Consider the following 22,476-nt stretch of genomic DNA (forward strand, 5'->3'; position numbering starts at 1 on the left):
CGCCTATGGGGTCAAACCCTGTTCCCTGTCGGCATCTGCTGAAGAAAGGGAGTGGACACACTATGCTGCAAAACTGAGAGTGCCCTATTGACATTGGAGATGCACCAGTTCTTGACACAAGAGATCAAGAATTAAACTAAATAGTGGTAGAAAGGTATGAATCAAGTCCAGTGAAGCAGGCAACTCTCTAGGTAGTTACAGCACTGCTGGTCACTATATGACGCAATTGTCAAAACTAATCATAAGTAGAAGTTGATATTAGTTCAAGTTTGCTTTGTGTGGATGTATTGTTCTGTTCCAGTGATGTTCTGTGACTCAACCTTGAAGGGAAAAGATATCGCCTACGGGGTCAAACCCTGTTCCCTGTCGGCATCTGCTGAGAAAGGGAGTGGACACACTATGCTGGAAAACTGAAAGTGCCCTATAGACATTGGAGATGCACCAGTTTTTGACACAAGAGATCAAGAAAGAAAATAAAAAGTGGCAGGAAGGTATGAATCAAGTCCAGTGAAGGAGGCTTGATCACAGCTGCCAAAAATATGGAGCGCTTCACGGATTTGCATGTCATCCTTTCGCAGGGGCCATGCTAATCTTCTCTGTATCGATCCAATTTTAGTATATGTGCTGCCTTAGCAAGCACGAGGCCAACTGTCCCGCTCACGGAATATGTACCCCTCGGGTTCGAGCGAGCCATCACCAAGGTGGTAGGGCAAGCGATCCATCTACTGAAAGAATGGGTTGGGCAGACTTATCTATGGTACCAAACCACAAGCTCTGAATGGGCTGTGTACTCCAGGTTTTTGAGAAAGAAATGAGTTGGCAGAAAGTAGAAAACCGGATAATGCGGACAAACTTGAAGGGAAAAGATATCGCCTATGGGGTCAAACCCTGTTCCCTGTCGGCATCTGCTGAAGAAAGGGAGTGGACACACTATGCTGGAAAACTGAGAGTGCCCTATTGACATTGGAGATGCATCAGTTCTTGACACAAGAGATCAAGAATTAAACTAAATAGTGGTAGAAAGGTATAAATCAAGTCCAGTGAAGCAGGCAACTCTTTAGGTAGTTACAGCACTGCTGGTCACTATATGACGCAATTGTCAAAACTAATCAGAAGTAGAAGTTGATATTAGTTCAAGTTTGCTCTGTGTGGATGTATTGTTCTGTTCCAGTGATGTTCTGTGACTCAACCTTGAAGGGAAAAGATATCGCCTATGGGGTCAAACCCTGTTCCCTGTCGGCATCTGCTGAAGAAAGGGAGTGGACACACTATGCTGGAAAACTGAGAGTGCCCTATTGACATTGGAGATGCACCAGTTCTTGACACAAGAGATCAAGAATTAAACTAAATAGTGGTAGAAAGGTATGAATCAAGTCCAGTGAAGCAGGCAACTCTGTAGGTAGTTACAGCACTGCTGGTCACTATATGACGCAATTGTCAAAACTAATCATAAGTAGAAGTTGATATTAGTTCAAGTTTGCTTTGTGTGGATGTATTGTTCTGTTCCAGTGATGTTCTGTGACTCAACCTTGAAGGGAAAAGATATCGCCTATGGGGTCAAACCTTGCTCCCTGTCGGCATCTGCTGAGAAAGGGAGTGGACACACTATGCTGGAAAACTGAGAGTGCCCTATAGAAACTGGAGATACACCAGTTCTTGACACAAGAGATCAAGAAAGAAAATAAAAAGTGGCAGGAAGGTATGAATCAAGTCCAGTGAAGGAGGCTTGATCACAGCTGCCAAAAATATGGAGCGCTTCACGGATTTGCGTGTCATCCTTTCGCAGGGGCCATGCTAATCTTCTCTGTATCGATCCAATTTTAGTATATGTGCTGCCTTAGCAAGCACGAGGCCAACTGTCTCGCTCACGGAATATGTACCCCTCGGGTTCGAGCGAGCCATCACCAAGGTGGTAGGGCTAGCGATCCCTCTACTGAAAGAATGGGTTGGGCAGACTTATCTATGGTACCAAACTACAAGCTCTGAATGGGCTGTGTACTCCAGGTTTTTGAGAAAGAAATGAGTTGGCAGAAAGTAGAAAACCGGATAATGCGGACAACCTTGAAGGGAAAAGATATCGCCTATGGGGTCAAACCCTGTTCCCTGTCGGCATCTGCTGAAGAAAGGGAGTGGACACACTATGCTGGAAAGCTGAGAGTGCCCTATTGACATTGGAGATGCACCAGTTCTTGACACAAGAGATCAAGAATTAAACTAAATAGTGGTAGAAATGTATGAATCAAGTCCAGTGAAGCAGGCAACTCTTTAGGTAGTTACAGCACTGCTGGTCACTATATGACGCAATTGTCAAAACTAATCATAAGTAGAAGTTGATATTAGTTCAAGTTTGCTTTGTGTGGATGTATTGTTCTGTTCCAGTGATGTTCTGTGACTCAACCTTGAAGGGAAAAGATATCGCCTATGGGGTCAAACCTTGCTCCCTGTCGGCATCTGCTGAGAAAGGGAGTGGACACACTATGCTGGAAAACTGAGAGTGCCCTATAGAAACTGGAGATGCACCAGTTCTTGACACAAGAGATCAAGAAAGAAAATAAAAACTGGCAGGAAGGTATGAATCAAGTCCAGTGAAGGAGGCTTGATCACAGCTGCCAAAAATATGGAGCGCTTCACGGATTTGCGTGTCATCCTTTCGCAGGGGCCATGCTAATCTTCTCTGTATCGATCCAATTTTAGTATATGTGCTGCCTTAGCAAGCACGAGGCCAACCATCCCCCTCAAGCAATATGTACCCCTCTGGTTCGAGCGAGCCATCACCAAGGTGGTAGGGCAAGCGATCCATCTACTGAAAGAATGGGTTGGGAAGACTTATCTATGGTACCAAACTACAAGCTCTGAATGGGCTGTGTACTCCAGGTTTTTGAGAAAGAAATGAGTTGGCAGAAAGTAGAAAACCCGATTATGCGGACAACCTTGAAGGGAAAAGATATCGCCTATGGGGTCAAACCCTGTTCCCTGTCGGCATCTGCTGAAGAAAGGGAGTGGACACACTATGCTGGAAAACTGAGAGTGCCCTATTGACATTGGAGATGCACCAGTTCTTGACACAAGAGATCAAGAATTAAACTAAATAGTGGTAGAAAGGTATGAATCAAGTCCAGTGAAGCAGGCAACTCTTTAGGTAGTTACAGCACTGCTGGTCACTATATGACGCAATTGTCAAAACTAATCATAAGTAGAAGTTGATATTAGTTCAAGTTTGCTTTGTGTGGATGTATTGTTCTGTTCCAGTGATGTTCTGTGACTCAACCTTGAAGGGAAAAGATATCGCCTACGGGGTCAAACCCTGTTCCCTGTCGGCATCTGCTGAGAAAGGGAGTGGACACACTATGCTGGAAAACTGAAAGTGCCCTATAGACATTGGAGATGCACCAGTTTTTGACACAAGAGATCAAGAAAGAAAATAAAAAGTGGCAGGAAGGTATGAATCAAGTCCAGTGAAGAAGGCTTGATCACAGCTGCCAAAAATATGGAGCGCTTCACGGATTTGCGTGTCATCCTTTCGCAGGGGCCATGCTAATCTTCTCTGTATCGATCCAATTTTAGTATATGTTCTGCCTTAGCAAGCACGAGGCCAACCGTCCCGCTCACGGAATATGTACCCCTCGGGTTCGAGCGAGCTATCACCAAGGTGGTAGGGCAAGCGATCCCTCTACTGAAAGAATGGGTTGGGCAGACTTATCTATGGTACCAAACTACAAGCTCTGAATGGGCTGTGTACTCCAGGTTTTTGAGAAAGAAATGAGTTGGCAGAAAGTAGAAAACTCGATTATGCGGACAACCTTGAAGGGAAAAGATATCGCCTATGGGGTCAAACCCTGTTCCCTGTCGGCATCTGCTGAAGAAAGGGAGTGGACACACTATGCTGCAAAACTGAGAGTGCCCTATTGACATTGGAGATGCACCAGTTCTTGACACAAGAGATCAAGAATTAAACTAAATAGTGGTAGAAAGGTATGAATCAAGTCCAGTGAAGCAGGCAACTCTCTAGGTAGTTACAGCACTGCTGGTCACTATATGACGCAATTGTCAAAACTAATCATAAGTAGAAGTTGATATTAGTTCAAGTTTGCTTTGTGTGGATGTATTGTTCTGTTCCAGTGATGTTCTGTGACTCAACCTTGAAGGGAAAAGATATCGCCTACGGGGTCAAACACTGTTCCCTGTCGGCATCTGCTGAGAAAGGGAGTGGACACACTATGCTGGAAAACTGAAAGTGCCCTATAGACATTGGAGATGCACCAGTTTTTGACACAAGAGATCAAGAAAGAAAATAAAAAGTGGCAGGAAGGTATGAATCAAGTCCAGTGAAGGAGGCTTGATCACAGCTGCCAAAAATATGGAGCGCTTCACGGATTTGCGTGTCATCCTTTCGCAGGGGCCATGCTAATCTTCTCTGTATCGATCCAATTTTAGTATATGTGCTGCCTTAGCAAGCACGAGGCCAACTGTCCCGCTCACGGAATATGTACCCCTCGGGTTCGAGCGAGCCATCACCAAGGTGGTAGGGCAAGCGATCCATCTACTGAAAGAATGGGTTGGGCAGACTTATCTATGGTACCAAACCACAAGCTCTGAATGGGCTGTGTACTCCAGGTTTTTGAGAAAGAAATGAGTTGGCAGAAAGTAGAAAACCGGATAATGCGGACAAACTTGAAGGGAAAAGATATCGCCTATGGGGTCAAACCCTGTTCCCTGTCGGCATCTGCTGAAGAAAGGGAGTGGACACACTATGCTGGAAAACTGAGAGTGCCCTATTGACATTGGAGATGCATCAGTTCTTGACACAAGAGATCAAGAATTAAACTAAATAGTGGTAGAAAGGTATAAATCAAGTCCAGTGAAGCAGGCAACTCTTTAGGTAGTTACAGCACTGCTGGTCACTATATGACGCAATTGTCAAAACTAATCAGAAGTAGAAGTTGATATTAGTTCAAGTTTGCTCTGTGTGGATGTATTGTTCTGTTCCAGTGATGTTCTGTGACTCAACCTTGAAGGGAAAAGATATCGCCTATGGGGTCAAACCTTGCTCCCTGTCGGCATCTGCTGAGAAAGGGAGTGGACACACTATGCTGGAAAACTGAGAGTACCCTATAGAAACTGGAGATACACCAGTTCTTGACACAAGAGATCAAGAAAGAAAATAAAAACTGGCAGGAAGGTATGAATCAAGTCCAGTGAAGGAGGCTTGATCACAGCTGCCAAAAATATGGAGCGCTTCACGGATTTGCGTGTCATCCTTTCGCAGGGGCCATGCTAATCTTCTCTGTATCGATCCAATTTTAGTATATGTTCTGCCTTAGCAAGCACTAGGCCAACCGTCCCGCTCACGGAATATGTACCCCTCGGGTTCGAGCGAGCTATCACCAAGGTGGTAGGGCAAGCGATCCCTCTACTGAAAGAATGGGTTGGGCAGACTTATCTATGGTACCAAACTACAAGCTCTGAATGGGCTGTGTACTCCAGGTTTTTGAGAAAGAAATGAGTTGGCAGAAAGTAGAAAACTCGATTATGCGGACAACCTTGAAGGGAAAAGATATCGCCTATGGGGTCAAACCCTGTTCCCTGTCGGCATCTGCTGAAGAAAGGGAGTGGACACACTATGCTGGAAAACTGAGAGTGCCCTATTGACATTGGAGATGCACCAGTTCTTGACACAAGAGATCAAGAATTAAACTAAATAGTGGTAGAAAGGTATGAATCAAGTCCAGTGAAGCAGGCAACTCTGTAGGTAGTTACAGCACTGCTGGTCACTATATGACGCAATTGTCAAAACTAATCATAAGTAGAAGTTGATATTAGTTCAAGTTTGCTTTGTGTGGATGTATTGTTCTGTTCCAGTGATGTTCTGTGACTCAACCTTGAAGGGAAAAGATATCGCCTATGGGGTCAAACCTTGCTCCCTGTCGGCATCTGCTGAGAAAGGGAGTGGACACACTATGCTGGAAAACTGAGAGTGCCCTATAGAAACTGGAGATACACCAGTTCTTGACACAAGAGATCAAGAAAGAAAATAAAAAGTGGCAGGAAGGTATGAATCAAGTCCAGTGAAGGAGGCTTGATCACAGCTGCCAAAAATATGGAGCGCTTCACGGATTTGCGTGTCATCCTTTCGCAGGGGCCATGCTAATCTTCTCTGTATCGATCCAATTTTAGTATATGTGCTGCCTTAGCAAGCACGAGGCCAACTGTCTCGCTCACGGAATATGTACCCCTCGGGTTCGAGCGAGCCATCACCAAGGTGGTAGGGCTAGCGATCCCTCTACTGAAAGAATGGGTTGGGCAGACTTATCTATGGTACCAAACTACAAGCTCTGAATGGGCTGTGTACTCCAGGTTTTTGAGAAAGAAATGAGTTGGCAGAAAGTAGAAAACCGGATAATGCGGACAACCTTGAAGGGAAAAGATATCGCCTATGGGGTCAAACCCTGTTCCCTGTCGGCATCTGCTGAAGAAAGGGAGTGGACACACTATGCTGGAAAGCTGAGAGTGCCCTATTGACATTGGAGATGCACCAGTTCTTGACACAAGAGATCAAGAATTAAACTAAATAGTGGTAGAAAGGTATGAATCAAGTCCAGTGAAGCAGGCAACTCTTTAGGTAGTTACAGCACTGCTGGTCACTATATGACGCAATTGTCAAAACTAATCATAAGTAGAAGTTGATATTAGTTCAAGTTTGCTTTGTGTGGATGTATTGTTCTGTTCCAGTGATGTTCTGTGACTCAACCTTGAAGGGAAAAGATATCGCCTATGGGGTCAAACCTTGCTCCCTGTCGGCATCTGCTGAGAAAGGGAGTGGACACACTATGCTGGAAAACTGAGAGTGCCCTATAGAAACTGGAGATACACCAGTTCTTGACACAAGAGATCAAGAAAGAAAATAAAAAGTGGCAGGAAGGTATGAATCAAGTCCAGTGAAGGAGGCTTGATCACAGCTGCCAAAAATATGGAGCGCTTCACGGATTTGCGTGTCATCCTTTCGCAGGGGCCATGCTAATCTTCTCTGTATCGATCCAATTTTAGTATATGTGCTGCCTTAGCAAGCACGAGGCCAACTGTCTCGCTCACGGAATATGTACCCCTCGGGTTCGAGCGAGCCATCACCAAGGTGGTAGGGCTAGCGATCCCTCTACTGAAAGAATGGGTTGGGCAGACTTATCTATGGTACCAAACTACAAGCTCTGAATGGGCTGTGTACTCCAGGTTTTTGAGAAAGAAATGAGTTGGCAGAAAGTAGAAAACCGGATAATGCGGACAACCTTGAAGGGAAAAGATATCGCCTATGGGGTCAAACCCTGTTCCCTGTCGGCATCTGCTGAAGAAAGGGAGTGGACACACTATGCTGGAAAGCTGAGAGTGCCCTATTGACATTGGAGATGCACCAGTTCTTGACACAAGAGATCAAGAATTAAACTAAATAGTGGTAGAAATGTATGAATCAAGTCCAGTGAAGCAGGCAACTCTTTAGGTAGTTACAGCACTGCTGGTCACTATATGACGCAATTGTCAAAACTAATCATAAGTAGAAGTTGATATTAGTTCAAGTTTGCTTTGTGTGGATGTATTGTTCTGTTCCAGTGATGTTCTGTGACTCAACCTTGAAGGGAAAAGATATCGCCTATGGGGTCAAACCTTGCTCCCTGTCGGCATCTGCTGAGAAAGGGAGTGGACACACTATGCTGGAAAACTGAGAGTGCCCTATAGAAACTGGAGATGCACCAGTTCTTGACACAAGAGATCAAGAAAGAAAATAAAAACTGGCAGGAAGGTATGAATCAAGTCCAGTGAAGGAGGCTTGATCACAGCTGCCAAAAATATGGAGCGCTTCACGGATTTGCGTGTCATCCTTTCGCAGGGGCCATGCTAATCTTCTCTGTATCGATCCAATTTTAGTATATGTGCTGCCTTAGCAAGCACGAGGCCAACCATCCCCCTCAAGCAATATGTACCCCTCTGGTTCGAGCGAGCCATCACCAAGGTGGTAGGGCAAGCGATCCATCTACTGAAAGAATGGGTTGGGAAGACTTATCTATGGTACCAAACTACAAGCTCTGAATGGGCTGTGTACTCCAGGTTTTTGAGAAAGAAATGAGTTGGCAGAAAGTAGAAAACCCGATTATGCGGACAACCTTGAAGGGAAAAGATATCGCCTATGGGGTCAAACCCTGTTCCCTGTCGGCATCTGCTGAAGAAAGGGAGTGGACACACTATGCTGGAAAACTGAGAGTGCCCTATTGACATTGGAGATGCACCAGTTCTTGACACAAGAGATCAAGAATTAAACTAAATAGTGGTAGAAAGGTATGAATCAAGTCCAGTGAAGCAGGCAACTCTTTAGGTAGTTACAGCACTGCTGGTCACTATATGACGCAATTGTCAAAACTAATCATAAGTAGAAGTTGATATTAGTTCAAGTTTGCTTTGTGTGGATGTATTGTTCTGTTCCAGTGATGTTCTGTGACTCAACCTTGAAGGGAAAAGATATCGCCTACGGGGTCAAACCCTGTTCCCTGTCGGCATCTGCTGAGAAAGGGAGTGGACACACTATGCTGGAAAACTGAAAGTGCCCTATAGACATTGGAGATGCACCAGTTTTTGACACAAGAGATCAAGAAAGAAAATAAAAAGTGGCAGGAAGGTATGAATCAAGTCCAGTGAAGAAGGCTTGATCACAGCTGCCAAAAATATGGAGCGCTTCACGGATTTGCGTGTCATCCTTTCGCAGGGGCCATGCTAATCTTCTCTGTATCGATCCAATTTTAGTATATGTTCTGCCTTAGCAAGCACGAGGCCAACCGTCCCGCTCACGGAATATGTACCCCTCGGGTTCGAGCGAGCTATCACCAAGGTGGTAGGGCAAGCGATCCCTCTACTGAAAGAATGGGTTGGGCAGACTTATCTATGGTACCAAACTACAAGCTCTGAATGGGCTGTGTACTCCAGGTTTTTGAGAAAGAAATGAGTTGGCAGAAAGTAGAAAACTCGATTATGCGGACAACCTTGAAGGGAAAAGATATCGCCTATGGGGTCAAACCCTGTTCCCTGTCGGCATCTGCTGAAGAAAGGGAGTGGACACACTATGCTGCAAAACTGAGAGTGCCCTATTGACATTGGAGATGCACCAGTTCTTGACACAAGAGATCAAGAATTAAACTAAATAGTGGTAGAAAGGTATGAATCAAGTCCAGTGAAGCAGGCAACTCTCTAGGTAGTTACAGCACTGCTGGTCACTATATGACGCAATTGTCAAAACTAATCATAAGTAGAAGTTGATATTAGTTCAAGTTTGCTTTGTGTGGATGTATTGTTCTGTTCCAGTGATGTTCTGTGACTCAACCTTGAAGGGAAAAGATATCGCCTACGGGGTCAAACACTGTTCCCTGTCGGCATCTGCTGAGAAAGGGAGTGGACACACTATGCTGGAAAACTGAAAGTGCCCTATAGACATTGGAGATGCACCAGTTTTTGACACAAGAGATCAAGAAAGAAAATAAAAAGTGGCAGGAAGGTATGAATCAAGTCCAGTGAAGGAGGCTTGATCACAGCTGCCAAAAATATGGAGCGCTTCACGGATTTGCGTGTCATCCTTTCGCAGGGGCCATGCTAATCTTCTCTGTATCGATCCAATTTTAGTATATGTGCTGCCTTAGCAAGCACGAGGCCAACTGTCCCGCTCACGGAATATGTACCCCTCGGGTTCGAGCGAGCCATCACCAAGGTGGTAGGGCAAGCGATCCATCTACTGAAAGAATGGGTTGGGCAGACTTATCTATGGTACCAAACCACAAGCTCTGAATGGGCTGTGTACTCCAGGTTTTTGAGAAAGAAATGAGTTGGCAGAAAGTAGAAAACCGGATAATGCGGACAAACTTGAAGGGAAAAGATATCGCCTATGGGGTCAAACCCTGTTCCCTGTCGGCATCTGCTGAAGAAAGGGAGTGGACACACTATGCTGGAAAACTGAGAGTGCCCTATTGACATTGGAGATGCATCAGTTCTTGACACAAGAGATCAAGAATTAAACTAAATAGTGGTAGAAAGGTATAAATCAAGTCCAGTGAAGCAGGCAACTCTTTAGGTAGTTACAGCACTGCTGGTCACTATATGACGCAATTGTCAAAACTAATCAGAAGTAGAAGTTGATATTAGTTCAAGTTTGCTCTGTGTGGATGTATTGTTCTGTTCCAGTGATGTTCTGTGACTCAACCTTGAAGGGAAAAGATATCGCCTATGGGGTCAAACCTTGCTCCCTGTCGGCATCTGCTGAGAAAGGGAGTGGACACACTATGCTGGAAAACTGAGAGTACCCTATAGAAACTGGAGATACACCAGTTCTTGACACAAGAGATCAAGAAAGAAAATAAAAACTGGCAGGAAGGTATGAATCAAGTCCAGTGAAGGAGGCTTGATCACAGCTGCCAAAAATATGGAGCGCTTCACGGATTTGCGTGTCATCCTTTCGCAGGGGCCATGCTAATCTTCTCTGTATCGATCCAATTTTAGTATATGTTCTGCCTTAGCAAGCACTAGGCCAACCGTCCCGCTCACGGAATATGTACCCCTCGGGTTCGAGCGAGCTATCACCAAGGTGGTAGGGCAAGCGATCCCTCTACTGAAAGAATGGGTTGGGCAGACTTATCTATGGTACCAAACTACAAGCTCTGAATGGGCTGTGTACTCCAGGTTTTTGAGAAAGAAATGAGTTGGCAGAAAGTAGAAAACTCGATTATGCGGACAACCTTGAAGGGAAAAGATATCGCCTATGGGGTCAAACCCTGTTCCCTGTCGGCATCTGCTGAAGAAAGGGAGTGGACACACTATGCTGGAAAACTGAGAGTGCCCTATTGACATTGGAGATGCACCAGTTCTTGACACAAGAGATCAAGAATTAAACTAAATAGTGGTAGAAAGGTATGAATCAAGTCCAGTGAAGCAGGCAACTCTGTAGGTAGTTACAGCACTGCTGGTCACTATATGACGCAATTGTCAAAACTAATCATAAGTAGAAGTTGATATTAGTTCAAGTTTGCTTTGTGTGGATGTATTGTTCTGTTCCAGTGATGTTCTGTGACTCAACCTTGAAGGGAAAAGATATCGCCTATGGGGTCAAACCTTGCTCCCTGTCGGCATCTGCTGAGAAAGGGAGTGGACACACTATGCTGGAAAACTGAGAGTGCCCTATAGAAACTGGAGATACACCAGTTCTTGACACAAGAGATCAAGAAAGAAAATAAAAAGTGGCAGGAAGGTATGAATCAAGTCCAGTGAAGGAGGCTTGATCACAGCTGCCAAAAATATGGAGCGCTTCACGGATTTGCGTGTCATCCTTTCGCAGGGGCCATGCTAATCTTCTCTGTATCGATCCAATTTTAGTATATGTGCTGCCTTAGCAAGCACGAGGCCAACTGTCTCGCTCACGGAATATGTACCCCTCGGGTTCGAGCGAGCCATCACCAAGGTGGTAGGGCTAGCGATCCCTCTACTGAAAGAATGGGTTGGGCAGACTTATCTATGGTACCAAACTACAAGCTCTGAATGGGCTGTGTACTCCAGGTTTTTGAGAAAGAAATGAGTTGGCAGAAAGTAGAAAACCGGATAATGCGGACAACCTTGAAGGGAAAAGATATCGCCTATGGGGTCAAACCCTGTTCCCTGTCGGCATCTGCTGAAGAAAGGGAGTGGACACACTATGCTGGAAAGCTGAGAGTGCCCTATTGACATTGGAGATGCACCAGTTCTTGACACAAGAGATCAAGAATTAAACTAAATAGTGGTAGAAAGGTATGAATCAAGTCCAGTGAAGCAGGCAACTCTTTAGGTAGTTACAGCACTGCTGGTCACTATATGACGCAATTGTCAAAACTAATCATAAGTAGAAGTTGATATTAGTTCAAGTTTGCTTTGTGTGGATGTATTGTTCTGTTCCAGTGATGTTCTGTGACTCAACCTTGAAGGGAAAAGATATCGCCTATGGGGTCAAACCTTGCTCCCTGTCGGCATCTGCTGAGAAAGGGAGTGGACACACTATGCTGGAAAACTGAGAGTGCCCTATAGAAACTGGAGATACACCAGTTCTTGACACAAGAGATCAAGAAAGAAAATAAAAAGTGGCAGGAAGGTATGAATCAAGTCCAGTGAAGGAGGCTTGATCACAGCTGCCAAAAATATGGAGCGCTTCACGGATTTGCGTGTCATCCTTTCGCAGGGGCCATGCTAATCTTCTCTGTATCGATCCAATTTTAGTATATGTGCTGCCTTAGCAAGCACGAGGCCAACTGTCTCGCTCACGGAATATGTACCCCTCGGGTTCGAGCGAGCCATCACCAAGGTGGTAGGGCTAGCGATCCCTCTACTGAAAGAATGGGTTGGGCAGACTTATCTATGGTACCAAACTACAAGCTCTGAATGGGCTGTGTACTCCAGGTTTTTGAGAAAGAAATGAGTTGGCAGAAAGTAGAAAACCGGATAATGCGGACAACCTTGAAGGGAAAAGATATCGCCTATGGGGTCAAACCCTGTTCCCTGTCGGCATCTGCTGAAGAAAGGGAGTGGACACACTATGCTGGAAAGCTGAGAGTGCCCTATTGACATTGGAGATGCACCAGTTCTTGACACAAGAGATCAAGAATTAAACTAAATAGTGGTAGAAATGTATGAATCAAGTCCAGTGAAGCAGGCAACTCTTTAGGTAGTTACAGCACTGCTGGTCACTATATGACGCAATTGTCAAAACTAATCATAAGTAGAAGTTGATATTAGTTCAAGTTTGCTTTGTGTGGATGTATTGTTCTGTTCCAGTGATGTTCTGTGACTCAACCTTGAAGGGAAAAGATATCGCCTATGGGGTCAAACCTTGCTCCCTGTCGGCATCTGCTGAGAAAGGGAGTGGACACACTATGCTGGAAAACTGAGAGTGCCCTATAGAAACTGGAGATGCACCAGTTCTTGACACAAGAGATCAAGAAAGAAAATAAAAACTGGCAGTAAGGTATGAATCAAGTCCAGTGAAGGAGGCTTGATCACAGCTGCCAAAAATATGGAGCGCTTCACGGATTTGCGTGTCATCCTTTCGCAGGGGCCATGCTAATCTTCTCTGTATCGATCCAATTTTAGTATATGTGCTGCCTTAGCAAGCACGAGGCCAACCATCCCCCTCAAGCAATATGTACCCCTCTGGTTCGAGCGAGCCATCACCAAGGTGGTAGGGCAAGCGATCCATCTACTGAAAGAATGGGTTGGGAAGACTTATCTATGGTACCAAACTACAAGCTCTGAATGGGCTGTGTACTCCAGGTTTTTGAGAAAGAAATGAGTTGGCAGAAAGTAGAAAACCCGATTATGCGGACAACCTTGAAGGGAAAAGATATCGCCTATGGGGTCAAACCCTGTTCCCTGTCGGCATCTGCTGAAGAAAGGGAGTGGACACACTATGCTGGAAAACTGAGAGTGCCCTATTGACATTGGAGATGCACCAGTTCTTGACACAAGAGATCAAGAATTAAACTAAATAGTGGTAGAAAGGTATGAATCAAGTCCAGTGAAGCAGGCAACTCTTTAGGTAGTTACAGCACTGCTGGTCACTATATGACGCAATTGTCAAAACTAATCATAAGTAGAAGTTGATATTAGTTCAAGTTTGCTTTGTGTGGATGTATTGTTCTGTTCCAGTGATGTTCTGTGACTCAACCTTGAAGGGAAAAGATATCGCCTACGGGGTCAAACCCTGTTCCCTGTCGGCATCTGCTGAGAAAGGGAGTGGACACACTATGCTGGAAAACTGAAAGTGCCCTATAGACATTGGAGATGCACCAGTTTTTGACACAAGAGATCAAGAAAGAAAATAAAAAGTGGCAGGAAGGTATGAATCAAGTCCAGTGAAGAAGGCTTGATCACAGCTGCCAAAAATATGGAGCGCTTCACGGATTTGCGTGTCATCCTTTCGCAGGGGCCATGCTAATCTTCTCTGTATCGATCCAATTTTAGTATATGTTCTGCCTTAGCAAGCACGAGGCCAACCGTCCCGCTCACGGAATATGTACCCCTCGGGTTCGAGCGAGCTATCACCAAGGTGGTAGGGCAAGCGATCCCTCTACTGAAAGAATGGGTTGGGCAGACTTATCTATGGTACCAAACTACAAGCTCTGAATGGGCTGTGTACTCCAGGTTTTTGAGAAAGAAATGAGTTGGCAGAAAGTAGAAAACTCGATTATGCGGACAACCTTGAAGGGAAAAGATATCGCCTATGGGGTCAAACCCTGTTCCCTGTCGGCATCTGCTGAAGAAAGGGAGTGGACACACTATGCTGCAAAACTGAGAGTGCCCTATTGACATTGGAGATGCACCAGTTCTTGACACAAGAGATCAAGAATTAAACTAAATAGTGGTAGAAAGGTATGAATTAAGTCCAGTGAAGCAGGCAACTCTCTAGGTAGTTACAGCACTGCTGGTCACTATATGACGCAATTGTCAAAACTAATCATAAGTAGAAGTTGATATTAGTTCAAGTTTGCTTTGTGTGGATGTATTGTTCTGTTCCAGTGATGTTCTGTGACTCAACCTTGAAGGGAAAAGATATCGCCTACGGGGTCAAACCCTGTTCCCTGTCGGCATCTGCTGAGAAAGGGAGTGGACACACTATGCTGGAAAACTGAAAGTGCCCTATAGACATTGGAGATGCACCAGTTTTTGACACAAGAGATCAAGAAAGAAAATAAAAAGTGGCAGGAAGGTATGAATCAAGTCCAGTGAAGAAGGCTTGATCACAGCTGCCAAAAATATGGAGCGCTTCACGGATTTGCGTGTCATCCTTTCGCAGGGGCCATGCTAATCTTCTCTGTATCGATCCAATTTTAGTATATGTGCTGCCTTAGCAAGCACGAGGCCAACTGTCCCGCTCACGGAATATGTACCCCTCGGGTTCGAGCGAGCCATTACCAAGGTGGTAGGGCAAGCGATCCATCTACTGAAAGAATGGGTTGGGCAGACTTATCTATGGTACCAAACCACAAGCTCTGAATGGGCTGTGTACTCCAGGTTTTTGAGAAAGAAATGAGTTGGCAGAAAGTAGAAAACCGGATAATGCGGACAAACTTGAAGGGAAAAGATATCGCCTATGGGGTCAAACCCTGTTCCCTGTCGGCATCTGCTGAAGAAAGGGAGTGGACACACTATGCTGGAAAACTGAGAGTGCCCTATTGACATTGGAGATGCATCAGTTCTTGACACAAGAGATCAAGAATTAAACTAAATAGTGGTAGAAAGGTATAAATCAAGTCCAGTGAAGCAGGCAACTCTTTAGGTAGTTACAGCACTGCTGGTCACTATATGACGCAATTGTCAAAACTAATCAGAAGTAGAAGTTGATATTAGTTCAAGTTTGCTCTGTGTGGATGTATTGTTCTGTTCCAGTGATGTTCTGTGACTCAACCTTGAAGGGAAAAGATATCGCCTATGGGGTCAAACCTTGCTCCCTGTCGGCATCTGCTGAGAAAGGGAGTGGACACACTATGCTGGAAAACTGAGAGTACCCTATAGAAACTGGAGATACACCAGTTCTTGACACAAGAGATCAAGAAAGAAAATAAAAACTGGCAGGAAGGTATGAATCAAGTCCAGTGAAGGAGGCTTGATCACAGCTGCCAAAAATATGGAGCGCTTCACGGATTTGCGTGTCATCCTTTCGCAGGGGCCATGCTAATCTTCTCTGTATCGATCCAATTTTAGTATATGTGCTGCCTTAGCAAGCACGAGGCCAACCATCCCCCTCAAGCAATATGTACCCCTCTGGTTCGAGCGAGCCATCACCAAGGTGGTAGGGCAAGCGATCCATCTACTGAAAGAATGGGTTGGGAAGACTTATCTATGGTACCAAACTACAAGCTCTGAATGGGCTGTGTACTCCAGGTTTTTGAGAAAGAAATGAGTTGGCAGAAAGTAGAAAACCCGATTATGCGGACAACCTTGAAGGGAAAAGATATCGCCTATGGGGTCAAACCCTGTTCCCTGTCGGCATCTGCTGAAGAAAGGGAGTGGACACACTATGCTGGAAAACTGAGAGTGCCCTATTGACATTGGAGATGCACCAGTTCTTGACACAAGAGATCAAGAATTAAACTAAATAGTGGTAGAAAGGTATGAATCAAGTCCAGTGAAGCAGGCAACTCTTTAGGTAGTTACAGCACTGCTGGTCACTATATGACGCAATTGTCAAAACTAATCATAAGTAGAAGTTGATATTAGTTCAAGTTTGCTTTGTGTGGATGTATTGTTCTGTTCCAGTGATGTTCTGTGACTCAACCTTGAAGGGAAAAGATATCGCCTACGGGGTCAAACCCTGTTCCCTGTCGGCATCTGCTGAGAAAGGGAGTGGACACACTATGCTGGAAAACTGAAAGTGCCCTATAGACATTGGAGATGCACCAGTTTTTGACACAAGAGATCAAGAAAGAAAATAAAAAGTGGCAGGAAGGTATGAATCAAGTCCAGTGAAGAAGGCTTGATCACAGCTGCCAAAAATATGGAGCGCTTCACGGATTTGCGTGTCATCCTTTCGCAGGGGCCATGCTAATCTTCTCTGTATCGATCCAATTTTAGTATATGTTCTGCCTTAGCAAGCACTAGGCCAACCGTCCCGCTCACGGAATATGTACCCCTCGGGTTCGAGCGAGCTATCACCAAGGTGGTAGGGCAAGCGATCCCTCTACTGAAAGAATGGGTTGGGCAGACTTATCTATGGTACCAAACTACAAGCTCTGAATGGGCTGTGTACTCCAGGTTTTTGAGAAAGAAATGAGTTGGCAGAAAGTAGAAAACTCGATTATGCGGACAACCTTGAAGGGAAAAGATATCGCCTATGGGGTCAAACCCTGTTCCCTGTCGGCATCTGCTGAAGAAAGGGAGTGGACACACTATGCTGGAAAACTGAGAGTGCCCTATTGACATTGGAGATGCACCAGTTCTTGACACAAGAGATCAAGAATTAAACTAAATAGTGGTAGAAAGGTATGAATCAAGTCCAGTGAAGCAGGCAACTCTGTAGGTAGTTACAGCACTGCTGGTCACTATATGACGCAATTGTCAAAACTAATCATAAGTAGAAGTTGATATTAGTTCAAGTTTGCTTTGTGTGGATGTATTGTTCTGTTCCAGTGATGTTCTGTGACTCAACCTTGAAGGGAAAAGATATCGCCTATGGGGTCAAACCTTGCTCCCTGTCGGCATCTGCTGAGAAAGGGAGTGGACACACTATGCTGGAAAACTGAGAGTGCCCTATAGAAACTGGAGATACACCAGTTCTTGACACAAGAGATCAAGAAAGAAAATAAAAAGTGGCAGGAAGGTATGAATCAAGTCCAGTGAAGGAGGCTTGATCACAGCTGCCAAAAATATGGAGCGCTTCACGGATTTGCGTGTCATCCTTTCGCAGGGGCCATGCTAATCTTCTCTGTATCGATCCAATTTTAGTATATGTGCTGCCTTAGCAAGCACGAGGCCAACTGTCTCGCTCACGGAATATGTACCCCTCGGGTTCGAGCGAGCCATCACCAAGGTGGTAGGGCTAGCGATCCCTCTACTGAAAGAATGGGTTGGGCAGACTTATCTATGGTACCAAACTACAAGCTCTGAATGGGCTGTGTACTCCAGGTTTTTGAGAAAGAAATGAGTTGGCAGAAAGTAGAAAACCGGATAATGCGGACAACCTTGAAGGGAAAAGATATCGCCTATGGGGTCAAACCCTGTTCCCTGTCGGCATCTGCTGAAGAAAGGGAGTGGACACACTATGCTGGAAAGCTGAGAGTGCCCTATTGACATTGGAGATGCACCAGTTCTTGACACAAGAGATCAAGAATTAAACTAAATAGTGGTAGAAATGTATGAATCAAGTCCAGTGAAGCAGGCAACTCTTTAGGTAGTTACAGCACTGCTGGTCACTATATGACGCAATTGTCAAAACTAATCATAAGTAGAAGTTGATATTAGTTCAAGTTTGCTTTGTGTGGATGTATTGTTCTGTTCCAGTGATGTTCTGTGACTCAACCTTGAAGGGAAAAGATATCGCCTATGGGGTCAAACCTTGCTCCCTGTCGGCATCTGCTGAGAAAGGGAGTGGACACACTATGCTGGAAAACTGAGAGTGCCCTATAGAAACTGGAGATGCACCAGTTCTTGACACAAGAGATCAAGAAAGAAAATAAAAACTGGCAGTAAGGTATGAATCAAGTCCAGTGAAGGAGGCTTGATCACAGCTGCCAAAAATATGGAGCGCTTCACGGATTTGCGTGTCATCCTTTCGCAGGGGCCATGCTAATCTTCTCTGTATCGATCCAATTTTAGTATATGTGCTGCCTTAGCAAGCACGAGGCCAACCATCCCCCTCAAGCAATATGTACCCCTCTGGTTCGAGCGAGCCATCACCAAGGTGGTAGGGCAAGCGATCCATCTACTGAAAGAATGGGTTGGGAAGACTTATCTATGGTACCAAACTACAAGCTCTGAATGGGCTGTGTACTCCAGGTTTTTGAGAAAGAAATGAGTTGGCAGAAAGTAGAAAACCCGATTATGCGGACAACCTTGAAGGGAAAAGATATCGCCTATGGGGTCAAACCCTGTTCCCTGTCGGCATCTGCTGAAGAAAGGGAGTGGACACACTATGCTGGAAAACTGAGAGTGCCCTATTGACATTGGAGATGCACCAGTTCTTGACACAAGAGATCAAGAATTAAACTAAATAGTGGTAGAAAGGTATGAATCAAGTCCAGTGAAGCAGGCAACTCTTTAGGTAGTTACAGCACTGCTGGTCACTATATGACGCAATTGTCAAAACTAATCATAAGTAGAAGTTGATATTAGTTCAAGTTTGCTTTGTGTGGATGTATTGTTCTGTTCCAGTGATGTTCTGTGACTCAACCTTGAAGGGAAAAGATATCGCCTACGGGGTCAAACCCTGTTCCCTGTCGGCATCTGCTGAGAAAGGGAGTGGACACACTATGCTGGAAAACTGAAAGTGCCCTATAGACATTGGAGATGCACCAGTTTTTGACACAAGAGATCAAGAAAGAAAATAAAAAGTGGCAGGAAGGTATGAATCAAGTCCAGTGAAGAAGGCTTGATCACAGCTGCCAAAAATATGGAGCGCTTCACGGATTTGCGTGTCATCCTTTCGCAGGGGCCATGCTAATCTTCTCTGTATCGATCCAATTTTAGTATATGTTCTGCCTTAGCAAGCACGAGGCCAACCGTCCCGCTCACGGAATATGTACCCCTCGGGTTCGAGCGAGCTATCACCAAGGTGGTAGGGCAAGCGATCCCTCTACTGAAAGAATGGGTTGGGCAGACTTATCTATGGTACCAAACTACAAGCTCTGAATGGGCTGTGTACTCCAGGTTTTTGAGAAAGAAATGAGTTGGCAGAAAGTAGAAAACTCGATTATGCGGACAACCTTGAAGGGAAAAGATATCGCCTATGGGGTCAAACCCTGTTCCCTGTCGGCATCTGCTGAAGAAAGGGAGTGGACACACTATGCTGGAAAACTGAGAGTGCCCTATTGACATTGGAGATGCACCAGTTCTTGACACAAGAGATCAAGAATTAAACTAAATAGTGGTAGAAAGGTATGAATCAAGTCCAGTGAAGCAGGCAACTCTGTAGGTAGTTACAGCACTGCTGGTCACTATATGACGCAATTGTCAAAACTAATCATAAGTAGAAGTTGATATTAGTTCAAGTTTGCTTTGTGTGGATGTATTGTTCTGTTCCAGTGATGTTCTGTGACTCAACCTTGAAGGGAAAAGATATCGCCTATGGGGTCAAACCTTGCTCCCTGTCGGCATCTGCTGAGAAAGGGAGTGGACACACTATGCTGGAAAACTGAGAGTGCCCTATAGAAACTGGAGATACACCAGTTCTTGACACAAGAGATCAAGAAAGAAAATAAAAAGTGGCAGGAAGGTATGAATCAAGTCCAGTGAAGGAGGCTTGATCACAGCTGCCAAAAATATGGAGCGCTTCACGGATTTGCGTGTCATCCTTTCGCAGGGGCCATGCTAATCTTCTCTGTATCGATCCAATTTTAGTATATGTGCTGCCTTAGCAAGCACGAGGCCAACTGTCTCGCTCACGGAATATGTACCCCTCGGGTTCGAGCGAGCCATCACCAAGGTGGTAGGGCTAGCGATCCCTCTACTGAAAGAATGGGTTGGGCAGACTTATCTATGGTACCAAACTACAAGCTCTGAATGGGCTGTGTACTCCAGGTTTTTGAGAAAGAAATGAGTTGGCAGAAAGTAGAAAACCGGATAATGCGGACAACCTTGAAGGGAAAAGATATCGCCTATGGGGTCAAACCCTGTTCCCTGTCGGCATCTGCTGAAGAAAGGGAGTGGACACACTATGCTGGAAAGCTGAGAGTGCCCTATTGACATTGGAGATGCACCAGTTCTTGACACAAGAGATCAAGAATTAAACTAAATAGTGGTAGAAATGTATGAATCAAGTCCAGTGAAGCAGGCAACTCTTTAGGTAGTTACAGCACTGCTGGTCACTATATGACGCAATTGTCAAAACTAATCATAAGTAGAAGTTGATATTAGTTCAAGTTTGCTTTGTGTGGATGTATTGTTCTGTTCCAGTGATGTTCTGTGACTCAACCTTGAAGGGAAAAGATATCGCCTATGGGGTCAAACCTTGCTCCCTGTCGGCATCTGCTGAGAAAGGGAGTGGACACACTATGCTGGAAAACTGAGAGTGCCCTATAGAAACTGGAGATGCACCAGTTCTTGACACAAGAGATCAAGAAAGAAAATAAAAACTGGCAGTAAGGTATGAATCAAGTCCAGTGAAGGAGGCTTGATCACAGCTGCCAAAAATATGGAGCGCTTCACGGATTTGCGTGTCATCCTTTCGCAGGGGCCATGCTAATCTTCTCTGTATCGATCCAATTTTAGTATATGTGCTGCCTTAGCAAGCACGAGGCCAACCATCCCCCTCAAGCAATATGTACCCCTCTGGTTCGAGCGAGCCATCACCAAGGTGGTAGGGCAAGCGATCCATCTACTGAAAGAATGGGTTGGGAAGACTTATCTATGGTACCAAACTACAAGCTCTGAATGGGCTGTGTACTCCAGGTTTTTGAGAAAGAAATGAGTTGGCAGAAAGTAGAAAACCCGATTATGCGGACAACCTTGAAGGGAAAAGATATCGCCTATGGGGTCAAACCCTGTTCCCTGTCGGCATCTGCTGAAGAAAGGGAGTGGACACACTATGCTGGAAAACTGAGAGTGCCCTATTGACATTGGAGATGCACCAGTTCTTGACACAAGAGATCAAGAATTAAACTAAATAGTGGTAGAAAGGTATGAATCAAGTCCAGTGAAGCAGGCAACTCTTTAGGTAGTTACAGCACTGCTGGTCACTATATGACGCAATTGTCAAAACTAATCATAAGTAGAAGTTGATATTAGTTCAAGTTTGCTTTGTGTGGATGTATTGTTCTGTTCCAGTGATGTTCTGTGACTCAACCTTGAAGGGAAAAGATATCGCCTACGGGGTCAAACCCTGTTCCCTGTCGGCATCTGCTGAGAAAGGGAGTGGACACACTATGCTGGAAAACTGAAAGTGCCCTATAGACATTGGAGATGCACCAGTTTTTGACACAAGAGATCAAGAAAGAAAATAAAAAGTGGCAGGAAGGTATGAATCAAGTCCAGTGAAGAAGGCTTGATCACAGCTGCCAAAAATATGGAGCGCTTCACGGATTTGCGTGTCATCCTTTCGCAGGGGCCATGCTAATCTTCTCTGTATCGATCCAATTTTAGTATATGTTCTGCCTTAGCAAGCACGAGGCCAACCGTCCCGCTCACGGAATATGTACCCCTCGGGTTCGAGCGAGCTATCACCAAGGTGGTAGGGCAAGCGATCCCTCTACTGAAAGAATGGGTTGGGCAGACTTATCTATGGTACCAAACTACAAGCTCTGAATGGGCTGTGTACTCCAGGTTTTTGAGAAAGAAATGAGTTGGCAGAAAGTAGAAAACTCGATTATGCGGACAACCTTGAAGGGAAAAGATATCGCCTATGGGGTCAAACCCTGTTCCCTGTCGGCATCTGCTGAAGAAAGGGAGTGGACACACTATGCTGCAAAACTGAGAGTGCCCTATTGACATTGGAGATGCACCAGTTCTTGACACAAGAGATCAAGAATTAAACTAAATAGTGGTAGAAAGGTATGAATCAAGTCCAGTGAAGCAGGCAACTCTCTAGGTAGTTACAGCACTGCTGGTCACTATATGACGCAATTGTCAAAACTAATCATAAGTAGAAGTTGATATTAGTTCAAGTTTGCTTTGTGTGGATGTATTGTTCTGTTCCAGTGATGTTCTGTGACTCAACCTTGAAGGGAAAAGATATCGCCTACGGGGTCAAACCCTGTTCCCTGTCGGCATCTGCTGAGAAAGGGA

General features: G+C 45.0%; 2 protein-coding genes and 25 non-coding genes across 27 annotated transcripts in view; 1 reads left to right on the forward strand and 26 right to left on the reverse strand.

Annotated features, from left to right (window-relative positions):
• Positions 1-22,476, reverse strand: part of LOC120475645 (NLR family CARD domain-containing protein 3) — a 297,421-nt gene that overhangs the window by 252,938 nt on the left and 22,007 nt on the right. The window lies entirely within an intron of this gene.
• The window catches only part of LOC148997471 (uncharacterized), a 51,046-nt gene that overhangs the window by 14,665 nt on the left and 13,905 nt on the right, over positions 1-22,476 (forward strand). The gene's annotated exons all lie outside the window — the stretch shown is intronic.
• On the reverse strand, positions 534-640 carry LOC148997488 (U6 spliceosomal RNA). The gene has a single exon (XR_016148180.1). It is a non-coding gene; the product is annotated as a U6 spliceosomal RNA (small nuclear RNA).
• On the reverse strand, positions 1,742-1,848 carry LOC148997489 (U6 spliceosomal RNA). The gene has a single exon (XR_016148085.1). It is a non-coding gene; the product is annotated as a U6 spliceosomal RNA (small nuclear RNA).
• Positions 2,612-2,718, reverse strand: LOC148997490 (U6 spliceosomal RNA). Its single transcript, XR_016148086.1, has one exon. It is a non-coding gene; the product is annotated as a U6 spliceosomal RNA (small nuclear RNA).
• Positions 3,482-3,588, reverse strand: LOC148997491 (U6 spliceosomal RNA). Its single transcript, XR_016148192.1, has one exon. It is a non-coding gene; the product is annotated as a U6 spliceosomal RNA (small nuclear RNA).
• Positions 4,352-4,458, reverse strand: LOC148997492 (U6 spliceosomal RNA). Its single transcript, XR_016148088.1, has one exon. It is a non-coding gene; the product is annotated as a U6 spliceosomal RNA (small nuclear RNA).
• Positions 5,222-5,328, reverse strand: LOC148997493 (U6 spliceosomal RNA). The gene has a single exon (XR_016148234.1). It is a non-coding gene; the product is annotated as a U6 spliceosomal RNA (small nuclear RNA).
• On the reverse strand, positions 6,092-6,198 carry LOC148997494 (U6 spliceosomal RNA). Its single transcript, XR_016148089.1, has one exon. It is a non-coding gene; the product is annotated as a U6 spliceosomal RNA (small nuclear RNA).
• LOC148997495 (U6 spliceosomal RNA) lies at positions 6,962-7,068 on the reverse strand. The gene has a single exon (XR_016148095.1). It is a non-coding gene; the product is annotated as a U6 spliceosomal RNA (small nuclear RNA).
• On the reverse strand, positions 7,832-7,938 carry LOC148997496 (U6 spliceosomal RNA). The gene has a single exon (XR_016148097.1). It is a non-coding gene; the product is annotated as a U6 spliceosomal RNA (small nuclear RNA).
• LOC148997497 (U6 spliceosomal RNA) lies at positions 8,702-8,808 on the reverse strand. The gene has a single exon (XR_016148198.1). It is a non-coding gene; the product is annotated as a U6 spliceosomal RNA (small nuclear RNA).
• On the reverse strand, positions 9,572-9,678 carry LOC148997498 (U6 spliceosomal RNA). The gene has a single exon (XR_016148098.1). It is a non-coding gene; the product is annotated as a U6 spliceosomal RNA (small nuclear RNA).
• On the reverse strand, positions 10,442-10,548 carry LOC148997499 (U6 spliceosomal RNA). The gene has a single exon (XR_016148238.1). It is a non-coding gene; the product is annotated as a U6 spliceosomal RNA (small nuclear RNA).
• On the reverse strand, positions 11,312-11,418 carry LOC148997500 (U6 spliceosomal RNA). Its single transcript, XR_016148099.1, has one exon. It is a non-coding gene; the product is annotated as a U6 spliceosomal RNA (small nuclear RNA).
• Positions 12,182-12,288, reverse strand: LOC148997501 (U6 spliceosomal RNA). The gene has a single exon (XR_016148100.1). It is a non-coding gene; the product is annotated as a U6 spliceosomal RNA (small nuclear RNA).
• LOC148997502 (U6 spliceosomal RNA) lies at positions 13,052-13,158 on the reverse strand. The gene has a single exon (XR_016148103.1). It is a non-coding gene; the product is annotated as a U6 spliceosomal RNA (small nuclear RNA).
• On the reverse strand, positions 13,922-14,028 carry LOC148997503 (U6 spliceosomal RNA). Its single transcript, XR_016148200.1, has one exon. It is a non-coding gene; the product is annotated as a U6 spliceosomal RNA (small nuclear RNA).
• On the reverse strand, positions 14,792-14,898 carry LOC148997504 (U6 spliceosomal RNA). Its single transcript, XR_016148108.1, has one exon. It is a non-coding gene; the product is annotated as a U6 spliceosomal RNA (small nuclear RNA).
• On the reverse strand, positions 15,662-15,768 carry LOC148997505 (U6 spliceosomal RNA). The gene has a single exon (XR_016148111.1). It is a non-coding gene; the product is annotated as a U6 spliceosomal RNA (small nuclear RNA).
• LOC148997506 (U6 spliceosomal RNA) lies at positions 16,532-16,638 on the reverse strand. Its single transcript, XR_016148239.1, has one exon. It is a non-coding gene; the product is annotated as a U6 spliceosomal RNA (small nuclear RNA).
• Positions 17,402-17,508, reverse strand: LOC148997507 (U6 spliceosomal RNA). Its single transcript, XR_016148117.1, has one exon. It is a non-coding gene; the product is annotated as a U6 spliceosomal RNA (small nuclear RNA).
• Positions 18,272-18,378, reverse strand: LOC148997508 (U6 spliceosomal RNA). The gene has a single exon (XR_016148119.1). It is a non-coding gene; the product is annotated as a U6 spliceosomal RNA (small nuclear RNA).
• LOC148997509 (U6 spliceosomal RNA) lies at positions 19,142-19,248 on the reverse strand. Its single transcript, XR_016148201.1, has one exon. It is a non-coding gene; the product is annotated as a U6 spliceosomal RNA (small nuclear RNA).
• LOC148997510 (U6 spliceosomal RNA) lies at positions 20,012-20,118 on the reverse strand. Its single transcript, XR_016148122.1, has one exon. It is a non-coding gene; the product is annotated as a U6 spliceosomal RNA (small nuclear RNA).
• On the reverse strand, positions 20,882-20,988 carry LOC148997511 (U6 spliceosomal RNA). Its single transcript, XR_016148126.1, has one exon. It is a non-coding gene; the product is annotated as a U6 spliceosomal RNA (small nuclear RNA).
• LOC148997512 (U6 spliceosomal RNA) lies at positions 21,752-21,858 on the reverse strand. Its single transcript, XR_016148203.1, has one exon. It is a non-coding gene; the product is annotated as a U6 spliceosomal RNA (small nuclear RNA).

This window comes from Pimephales promelas, chromosome 2 (genome assembly GCF_988280905.1).
Source record: "Pimephales promelas chromosome 2, fPimPro1.hap1.1, whole genome shotgun sequence".
NCBI lineage: Eukaryota > Metazoa > Chordata > Actinopteri > Cypriniformes > Leuciscidae > Pimephales > Pimephales promelas.